Consider the following 11,642-nt stretch of genomic DNA (forward strand, 5'->3'; position numbering starts at 1 on the left):
CGCTATATGTTGTATTTTCTGAATTGCCTGTATTGCCTTATTGTCATTGTTGTGCCGCTGACTGCTGTTCTCTGTGCTGCTCTCTGTCCGTCCTGGCTGCCTGTACTTCTTCTGTACTTGTTTCTTCCCTCTGTTCCCCTCGCTGTCCCTGTGTCTCTCTGCCCGGTTTTCCTTCTGTCCCCCTCGCTGCTCCTGTGTCTCTCTGCCCCTTTTTGCCTTTTGTTCCTTAGCTGCCCCTGTAACCCTGTGCCCGTTTTTGCTTTCTGTTCCCTCGTTGTCCCTGTAACACTGTGCCCATTTTTGCCTTCTGTTCCATTCATTGCCCCTCTATTTTTGTGCCCTTTTGCCTTCTGTTCCCTTGTCATCCCGCACCGTTCCCGCCGCTGTGTCCCCTGTGGCCCCTTACTTTCTATTCGGTGCCCCCGCCTCCCACCTCCCAGCTGCTCCTACCTCCCACTTCCCCATATATGACACTTGCGCGCCAATGGCGCGCCTAAGGCAAGCCCATCTGCGCCGGTCCGCCCCTGGACCGCACCCAGCACCAGAACCCCTGGTCCCCGCACCCGCCACGAGGAACGCCACCACTATGATGCCAGCATTCTGCACACTCTCAACTCTGGACAGACTCACACCTGCTTCAAGGCTGCCCCAAAACGCACACACGGACCCTTCACCTGCCGGAACTGCAGCAACACCAGTCTCAGAGCCGACGAACCACCCGCCAAGAAAGACCTCAACCACCTCTGATGCATACTGCTGAACACCCGCAAACACGCCGTCGAGCTCTGGGGCCTGCTCGACACAACATCCCCGGACGTCACCTTCCTGACAGAGACTTGGATGAACGACTCCTCTGCACCCGACATCGCCATAGCCATCCCAGACGGCTACAAGATCACCCGCAGAGACCGCACCAATGGAGTCGGAGGAGGAATCGCCATCGTCCACAAGAACAGCATCAGGGTCTCGACTAGCACCGACAATACTCTCAGCACCACCAAACCAATGCATTTCCAGATCCACACAGACCCCAACTCCACCCTCAGAGGCACCCTCATCTACCGACCCCCCGGACCCCACCCCTAGTTTAGCGACTCCATCGCCGACTTCATCAGCACGCACACCCTGACCTCCAGAGACTACATCCTCCTCGCAGACCTGAACTTTCACCTTGAGAACAACAACTACAGAAACTCCACAACCCTGATCGACAACCTCAGACTGACTCAACTCGTCACAACGCCCACCCACTCCGCCGGCCACACGCTCGACCCTTTCTTCTCCTCAAGCCTGCACGTCTCCTTCAACCACACCACCGAACTCCTCTGGACCGACCACCGCTGCATCCACTTCACCTTCCAGAAACCCATACCACACCACCGCACCCAACAGATCCCCCGCTGCTGCTGGAGCTAATTCACCAAAGACCAACTACGTGCAAACCTCGCTCTCAGCCCTCCCACCAAACCCTCCAACACCGACAACGCTGCCTACAGCCTCAGATTCTGGATCGACGACTGCGCCAACACCCTCGGCCTGCCGAATAAACCCCCCCACTGAGACACCAGCAAGAGGGCCAGCTGGTTCCCCCCAGAACTCCTAGCCTCCAAGCAAGCTTGCCGGAAACTAGAGAAGAAATAGAACAGTGAACAGACTCCGGACTGCCACGCAGCACAAAAGGACACCATCCGCAACCATCACCACCTCATCAGGGCTGCCAAGAGGACCTCCTTCAAAGACCGCTTCAACTACAACGCACACAACAGCAAGGAGGTTTTTCAACATAGTGAAGGAACTCTCAGAACCCCAACTCCAACACCAAGGACATCCCGCCGTCGCAAGCCCTGTGCGACTCCCTCGCCACTTTCTTCCACCGCAAGATAGCACATATCCACTACAGCTTCAACACCCATACAGCCCCAAACAAACAGCAACACAACAGACTCTCTGCACACAATCGACCACGATCCCCTGCTAGCCTGGGCCAGCGTGAGCATCGATGACACCATCAAGACAATGAGCACAATCCACTCCGGCTCTCCGTCAGACCCATTCCCGCACCACGTCTTCAACAAAGCAAGCAGCTCCATCGCACACCACCTGCGCAACGTCATCAATTTCTCCCTCAAGACCGCGACCTTCCCAGAGAGCTGGAAACATGCTGAGATCAATGCCCTACTCAAAAAACCTAAGGCAGACCCAAGAGACCACAAGATCTTCCGGCCCATCTCTCTGCTCCCGTTCCCAAGGTCATTGAGAAGATCATAAACAGACAGCTAACTCGATACCTTGGAAGAAAACAGAATCCTGGACCATTCCCAGTCAGGGTTACACAGCAACCACAGCACTGAGACCGCCCTCATCGCCGCCACCGACGACATCAGGAACCTGCTGGACAACGGTGAGACCGCAGCACTCATCCTCCTAGATCTCTCCGCCGCCATCGACACCGTCTGCCACTGCACACTACACACATGCCTCCAAGCTGCAGGGGTTCGAGACAAGGCTCTGGAATAGATCACCTCCTTCCTCTCCGGCAGAACCCTGAGCGTCCGCCTCCCCCCATTCTGATCTGTAGCCTCCGAGATCATCTGCGGCGTACCACAGGGATCCTCCCTCAGCCCGACACTGTTCAACATTTACATGGCCCCGCTCGCACACGTAGCCCGACAGCATGACCTCAACATATTCTCCTACACCGACAACACTCAACTGATCCACTCCCTCACCAAGGACCCCATCTCGCCATAGCAAACCTCCACGAAGGAATGAAGGCCGTCGCTGACTGGATTAAGATCAGCTGTCTGAAGCTGAACTCAGAAAAGACGGAGGTCCTCATCCTCGGCGCCAACCCTTCAGCCTGGGACGACTCTTGGTGGCCGACGGCACTGGGGGCAGTCCTGACAATCACCGACCACAAATCCAACCTGGGAATCATCCTCGACTCAACGCTCTCAATGACCAAGCAATTCAACTCTATCTCCTCCTCTTGCTTTAACACCCTCCGCATGCCGTCCGCAAGATCTACAGATGGATCCCGACAGATACAAGAAAGACAGTCACCCAGGCCCTTGTCAGCAGCAGACTCGACTACGGAAACGCCCTCTACGCGGGAGCCCCAACCAAGCTCATCAAACGACTACAACGCATCCAAACTGTCTCAGCACGACTGATCCTCGACGCCATGAACACATCACCCCCCACCTGAGAGACCTGCACTGGCTCCCCGTCAAAAGGAGGAAATCCTTCAAGCTCCTCATCCACGCACACAAGGCACTCCACAAGACCGGCCCAGCCTACCTCAACGACTTTCCTTCTACATCCCCAACTGCCAGCTATGCTCCGCCGACCTCTCACTCGCCACTGTCCCGCGCATCCGAAGAACAACCACCGGCGGGAGATCCTTCTCCCCCCTCACCGTCAAGACATGGAACACCCTCCCACTGAGCCTACGACAGACTCAAGACCTGCTCACCTTCAGGAGGATAAACAAGACCTGGATGTTCGATCAGTAGCAGCCAACCCAGCGCCTTGAGACCCTCGCAGGTATGCAGTGCGCTTTACAAATGACTGATTGATTGACTGATTGATTGATTGAAGGCCATGGATCTCACTTCTTGTACAACAATTATTGCAGACATAGGGCCTAGTTAGGAATTTGTCCAACAGAGTATTGCCTCAAAACTAGGGGTGGCTGAAGAATTCTGCTCTGCCGGCAGACCTCGCAAAGATTTGCCCACACCGTTCCCCAAACACTCCTCAAAGTGATGCAGAACGGAGTTTTTCTTCTCAAGCGGCTCGCCAATGGTAAGGTGACGAGTGCTTTGAGAAAATATAACGCGCTAGACCTCCTCCTGGTGAGATTTCTCACTGCGGAAAGTCGCGGCAGGTCGCGATCACTCGAGTGTAGAAATCTCTCATTTTTGTTGATAAAGCTGCCACTTGATTAGAATGTCAATTAGAGCAGCAGAAAGCAGCAGCGCCATCTGGTGCGACCCATAGTGCTGTTCGCGCTGATTTTACAGTGCGGGAAAAACTCCTGGCACAAAAAATCAGCGAGAGTAGTGCAACTTAGAAACTCTGCCACTAGCGCAAGTTTTCAGAGTGCGGCGGGGTTTCCCTGGCACTTCGTGGAGTTCAGCGGACTAAAACTCTGCGAACTACACCAAGGCCTAATCAAAATGTGATAGATATCCTGTCTGCCTTATTATAATTGCCATAAGATGTAATACATTTTTATTGGGCGGGCAGGATACCTGTCACATTTGTGATGGAGTAAGCCATCCGCTGAAATCTAAATCAGGCCTTTGGTGTACATTATGTCCAGTGTGGCTAGCTGGGCTAGAAGGATCTTGTTGTTTGTCGGTCTCTCACTGCTGTGAGGTCACCGCCAGGCAGAACTTCAGTCAGCCGCGCCTTTTGCAGGTCTTCCTTTCTAGGCAGGACTTCTGTCAGCTGTGCCTTGTGCGGATCTTCCTTCCAGGCAATGACTTCTTCCAGCTGCGCCTTGTGCGGATCTTCCTTCCAGCCAGGGCCTATGTCAGCTGCGCCTTGTGCAAATCTTCTTTTCAGGCTGCAGCTTCTATCAGCTGCACCTTGGGCAGATCTTCCTTCCAGGCAGGACTCTGTCAGCTGTGCCTTGTGCAGATTATCCTTCCAGGCAGGACTTCTGTCAGCTGTGCATTGTGCAGATTATCCTTCCAGGCAGGAGTCTGTCAGCTGTGCCTTGTGCAGATCTTCCTTCCAGGCAGGACTTCTGTCAGCTGCTCCTTGTGCATAGCTTCCTTCCAGGCAGGACATCTGTCAGCTGTGCCCTGTGCAGATCTTCCTTCCAGGCAGGGCTTCTGTCAGCTGTGCATTGTGCAGATCTTACTCCCAGGCTGTACTTCTTTCAGCTGCATCTTGTGCAGATCTTCATTCCAGGCAGGAATTCTGAATTCTGTCAGTCATGCCTCGTGCAGATATTCCTTCCGGGGGGAGGGGGGCTTATTTCAGTTGTGCCTTGTGCAGATCTTCCTTCCAGGCAGGACTTTTCTCAGCTTTGCCTTGTGCAGATCTTCCTTCCAGGCAGGAGTTCCGTCAGCTGCGCGTTGTGTAGATCTTCCTTCCAGGCAGGGGCTTCTGTCAGCTGCGCCTTGTGCAGATCTTTCTTTCAGGCAGGACTTCCGTCAGCTGCGCGTTGTGCAGATCTTCATTCCAGGCAGGAATTCTGAATTCTGTCAGTCGTGCCTCGTGCAGATATTCCTTCCGGGGGGAGGGGGGCTTATTTCAGTTGTGCCTTGTGCAGATCTTCCTTCCAGGCAGGACTTTTCTCAGCTTTGCCTTGTGCAGATCTTCCTTCCAGGCAGGACTTCCGTCAGCTGCGCGTTGTGCAGATCTTCCTTCCAGGCAGGGGCTTCTGTCAGCTGCGCCTTGTGCAGATCTTTCTTTCAGGCAGGACTTCTGTCAGCTGTGCCTTGTGCAGATCTTCCTTCCAGGCAGGGCTTCTGTCAGCTGTGCATTGTGCAGATCTTACTCCCAGGCTGTACTTCTTTCAGCTGCATCTTGTGCAGATCTTCATTCCAGGCAGGAATTCTGAATTCTGTCAGTCGTGCCTCGTGCAGATATTCCTTCCGGGGGGAGGGGGGCTTATTTCAGTTGTGCCTTGTGCAGATCTTCCTTCCAGGCAGGACTTCCGTCAGCTGCGCGTTGTGTAGATCTTCCTTCCAGGCAGGGGCTTCTGTCAGCTCCGCCTTGTGCAGATCTTTCTTTCAGGCAGGACTTCCGTCAGCTGCGCGTTGTGTAGATCTTCCTTCCAGGCAGGGGCTTCTGTCAGCTGCGCCTTGTGCAGATCTTTCTTTCAGGCAGGGGCTTCTGTCAGCTGCGCGTTGGGCAGATCTTCCTTCCAGGCAGGACTTCCGTCAGCTGCGCGTTGTGTAGATCTTCCTTCCAGGCAGGGGCTTCTGTCAGCTCCGCCTTGTGCAGATCTTTCTTTCAGGCAGGACTTCCGTCAGCTGCGCGTTGTGTAGATCTTCCTTCCAGGCAGGGGCTTCTGTCAGCTCCGCCTTGTGCAGATCTTTCTTTCAGGCAGGACTTCTGTCAGCTGCGCCTTGTGCAGATCTTCCTTCAGGGCAGGACTTCTGTCAGCTGTGCCTTGTGCAGATCTTCCTTTGATGCAGGGGCTTCTGTCAACTGTGCTCTGTGCAGATCTTCCTTCCAGACAGAGGCTTCTGTCAATGGTGCCTCGTGCAGATCTTCCTTCCAGGCAGGGCTTCTGTCAGCTGCGTCTTGTGCAGATCTTCATTCCAGGCAGGACTTCTGTCAGCAGCACCTTGTGCAATTGTTTGATTTCCCTGTATTACACAAGCATGTAGTTTTGGGATGTATCTGGCTACCCTGCCGCCACACGGAAATGGTGGATTGTTATGACTTTTGTATTATGTCTTGTTAGCGTTTGACACCATTTCTTTTCTTTGTCTCTGTTACTAGTAGCTGATACTTCACCAGGGAGCGTGTGAAGGTCGCATTCGGGAGATTTGCTCTAGTCACCCTTGAGGCGGACCCCGGGGGTACTCTGCGCTCCCTTGCGCGCTGCTGTAGAAAACGCGGACTTTTCTAGGAAATTGTTATTGACTAATAATAACTATTTTTAGATGCTGTAAATATTTTAATTAGGAGTTTTTACTAGGAGCCCCCACCTGAAGCGAGATTTACATCGCCAGGGTTGTTCCCACTGTATGACACAGCGCCGCTGTTGCTAGGCGCTGGTCACTTCCCCTAACAACTCGAGCCGCCATCTTGGGCCGGGGAAGGCTCGCGCTGCAGATCTCAGCCCCTCCCGCCCTCCCAGGATACTTAAGGGCTTCCCCACTCGCATTCGGGAGATTTGCTCTATTCACCCTTGAGGCGGAAGCCGGGGGTACTCTGCGCTCCCTTGCGCGCTGCTGTAGAAAACGCTGACTTTTCTAGGAAATTGTTATTGACTAATAATAACTATTTTTAGATGCTGTAAATATTTTAATTAGGAGTTTTTACTAGGAGCCCCCACCTGAAGCGAGATTTACATCGCCAGGGTCGTTCCCACTGTATGACACAGCGCCGCTGTTGCTAGGCGCTGGTCACGTCCCCTAACAACTCGAGCCGCCATCTTGGGCCGGGGAAGGCTCGCGCTGCAGATCTCAGCCCCTCCCACCCTCCTCCCCCACACAAAGATGTATTTAAACAACCGACCTACCAGTCCGCGCAGCGGGCGGGCGCAGCGGGCGCGCCGGCGGCGCGCCAAAGGCAAGCCCGTCTGCGCCCGTCCGCGCCTGGACCGGGCCCAGGGCCACCCCCCCTGGCTTTTATCCCCTACCTCCAAGAGGGATTTATACATCTAACCAGCTTCGGGACTGCCGACCCCCCCAAGACCACTCATGTACCATATTTGATCCTAATCATCTTGCGGGAAATGCTTCTCATAGCTGACCGAACTGTTCCGCACCCATATCAAACCACCAGGAACACCCTCGATGTAAAGCCAATAAAACATTGAGTGATTATTCTATGGCCCTCATTAATGTTCGATCTCTCGGCAAGCACCGACAAGAAATAGTCGAACTAATGGAGGACAAAAAGTTAGACTTATTGTTTCTAACAGAGACCTGGATGGACAATGCCTCTGATCCGGATCTAGTAATCGCTGTTCCCCACGGGTTCTCGATCTATAGATTGGACAGACAACGCAAGAAAGGGGGTGGGATAGCAATAATTGCCCGGGACTTATATGCGGTCAGAACCAACGTGATACCGCTCCTCTCTTGTGAGGCTCTTCAATTCTCCATTAAATTAACACCTTCGGTGAATTTTAAAGGCATCCTCCTTTATCGTCCACCAGGGCAAAGGTCGGGATTCATTTCCGACATTAGTCGTATGTTGGAAGTGTCTGCCCTCGACGGTTCATTCACCATTCTAGGCGACTTTAATTTTCATTTTGATAAAGCAGAAGATAATGATACAGTCGATCTTCTGACATATTTGACAACTTTTGGCCTTTCCCAGTTAGTCAAAGCCCCTACTCACCAAGGAGGCCATACTCTTGACGGCTTATTTACCAATCTAAATGACTTACAGGTCACTGACATTCTTCCTCTCATTTGGTTAGACCACTATGTCATAACGGCCACACTGACTACCCACGATACTGGAGCAATCATGGCGAGTGCCAACCATCGCCGGACGTTTTTTGCCTGGAATGACATCGATAGCGATAGCTTACAATCCCTCCTGATCACCTCTAGCCCACTCCTCTCACAGGACCCTAACATTGCTATCACTCAATTTAATGAATGGGTGGCCACCGCGACTTCCACCTTGGTTCAGGCAAAACAATGCTCGCGTAATAGATCATCTCCGTAAGCCCCCTGGTACTCTGCGACTCTAAGGACACAAAAACAGTTGTGTCGGAGGAACGAAAGGAACTGGCGCAGACACTACTCTGAAGAGGCCAAAACCACATACAAAGAAACGGTAACCAAATATAAACTTATGATTTTGGAGGCCAAAAAGAAGTTATTTTGTGAGAAAATAGAACTTTCTAAAAACTCCAACAAGGCCTTGTTTGAGACCACCAAACAGTTAGCCGGTTGCTCGCCCGGTCTACAACCTCCCCCCTCCCAATCACTTTGTGATGCGCTGGCAAATTTCTTTTATAACAAAGTCAATGATATTTACGCAGCCTTCGCTAACAGCGTAAAAAACTCTCCCAAAATTCCCCCTGAGCCGGTTTGTATCCCCAGGACTAGCCCCTCGCTCTCTCAGTTTACGGAGGTCTCTACTACCCAGATCAGGGAAATGATGTCTTCCATTAAAACAGGTTCCGCCCTTGATCCCTGCCCCTTTAAAGTATTATCCCCAGTCATGGAGGTAGTGCTCCCAGCCATCACTATCATTTGCAACACCCTGATCAACACAGGCATTTACCCATCAGACTTGAAAAAAACTCTATTAAAACCTTTGTTGAAAAAACCAAATCTTGATAGGGATGAACTCAAGAGCTACCGACCCATCGCCAGTCTCCCAGTTTTGGCAAAGATCGTCGAAAAGGCTTTGAATGTCCAACTGTCAGCCTTCATAGAAGCACACCACCTACTGGATGACTCCCAGTTTGGTTTTCACCAACACCATGGGACGGAGACGGCCCTGATCAAGGCTACGGAGGATATTAGAGCTATTCGGGATGCTGGGGGAACAGCAGTCTTGATAATGCTGGACCTGTCGGCAGCCTTCGACACGGTCGATCATACCATCTTGATCGACCGTGTCGAAGGCTTGGGTGTTCAGCAAAGGGCCAAGACTCTTCTGGCCTCCTTTTTGGCAGAAAGAACCCAGGTGGTCACTATAGGACCCTTTCAGTCCTCCACCCTATCACTGCCATGCGGAGTACCACAAGGCTCATCCCTGAGTCCGACACTTTTTAATATATATGTGTCGGACCTTGCCAACACTATTCGAACTCACGGGATGAGCCTTACATCCTTCGCTGATGACACCCAGCTGTTCCTGGCCATCAGAGATGACGGCCAAAAAATCGCCGATGACTTCAATCTGGGCATGCAAGCCATAGGAAATTGGATGGCTGCTAATTGCCTCAAATTGAACTCAGATAAGTCCGAGGTGGTTATCTTCGGAAATCTAACCCCGGAATGGTCTTCCCGCTGGTGGCCACAGTCCATGGGACCTCCCCCCACTCCCGTTAGCAAGGTGAGGAACTTGGGAGTCATGTTTGATGACCGTCTTACTTTCCTCCCTCACGCTAACCAGATCACTTCCTCGGCATTCTATAAGTTGCGACTTATAAAGAAAATTCTTCCCTTCCTTCCGGCCTCAGCTGGCAAAACTTTGATCACGTCCCTGGTTCTGTCCACCTTGGACTACTGCAATGCTCTTTTCTTGAATACCCAAGAAAGAGTTCTTAATAAAATGCAAGTCATCCAAAACGCCGCTGCCAGACTGCTGGGTGATGTTCACAAGTTTCAATCAGTGTCGGGAACCATCAGAGAACTCCACTGGCTTTCTATCAGGAATAGAATAAAATGTAAAGCTCTCTGCATTGTCTATAAGGCTTTGCATAACCAGGGACCAGCCTTTCTCATTCAACAACTCATTCCCTACCGTCCCACCCGGTCCCTGCGATCCTCCAATCTGCACGAGTTGGTGGTTCCCCGCACCAAACTGGTCTCTTGGGGCGATAGAAGATTCCTCGTATCAGCACCTAAGCTCTGGAATACTTTGCCACCAGCCATAAAAAACAGTCCATTCCTTTGGTCCTTTCGAAAGCACCTCAAAACCTGGCTTTTTAATCAATGATCCCACCTTCCATCTTGGTTGAATTCAGCAGATACTTAGCGCCGAGATGCCCACGGGCCTTCGTTCGCGCTCTAAAAGTGTTTAAAATAATAATAATAATAATGGGTTGCTGGACCCTAATTAGGTTTATATTTTGCCTTTACATTATCTTTTAAATTTGCTAATATTGTGCTGAGTAGTACTTTAGTTTCGTACATGCCTCTCCGGCACCCCCGGAGGTTGTGCTACAAAGACAGATCTAGGGTGCACCGAAGTTGTGCCTAAGGCAAGCTTCTGTTGGTTTCACCCCCATCCGGCTGTTCATATCCGCTACTCATGGGATGAGCTGCTCGCTTTTAAACCTTTAGGTAAGACTTGTTTAGACCCTACTTTGATTCCGTCTAATACTATCAGCAAGAATAGTTGCCTAGATTGTAAGCTCACTCTGAGAACCTACAGAATTGTCAAACTTAGCTCTCCTATACCGCATGTCTTTAGGTTGCCCACTCCTCAGATGGAAATCAGAGGCATGTTTATTAATGCATGGTCTCTAACAGAGAAAATCAGAGGCATGTTTATTAATGCATGGTCTCTAACAGAGAGTCCTATTTTGCGGACTTTCTAGAATCTTGTGCACTGGATTTTGCTTTCATCACTGAGATCTGAGCAGATGCTTCATCTGACCCAGATCTAATTGTTGCAACACCCACGGTTTTTCCAATTTCAGGCTTGATCATTTGGGGAAAGGGGCAGTGGGTTAACAATCATTTACAGGGACAACCTCAATGCCTCCTTTGAGACATTACCGGCCGCCTCTGATTATGAAGCACGTGCATATAAAATTCCTCTTTCTAATCGTTACTCCTTAAATGGTGTACTTATTTACTGCCCCCCAAAAGCTAGGACAGCCTTCTTAAATAGTAACAATCAGCTCTAGGACATTAAATCAAATTCCCTCGATTTCACTCTACTCGGTGACTTCAATTTCCATCTTGAAAATTCTGCGGATAAAGATAGGATCGATCTCTCAGACCCTGGGGCAAGTCTCGGTCTCACCCGTTAGTGACAGCTCCGACACACTCAGCCGGCCTCTCATTAGATGGTATTTTCTCAGACATTCCCTTTTCAAGTCACTACTGCACGTCCACTTCTCTGGTCAGACCATCGTGCAGTTATGCTTCAACTGAATTTGGAAGCGGAAGTTGTCACTGTTCATCCTCAGCCGCTGGGGTCCTTATGCCGCTCCTGGCATAAAACGACCCCTGAACTATTGATGGATGTTAGAAATGGGGATTTCTGGTTGGCTAAGGCTTGCGCCAAAGCCAGGCAGAAACCAC

This window comes from Lissotriton helveticus, chromosome 1_2, assembly GCF_964261635.1.
Source record: "Lissotriton helveticus chromosome 1_2, aLisHel1.1, whole genome shotgun sequence".
Classification (NCBI taxonomy): Eukaryota; Metazoa; Chordata; class Amphibia; order Caudata; family Salamandridae; genus Lissotriton; species Lissotriton helveticus.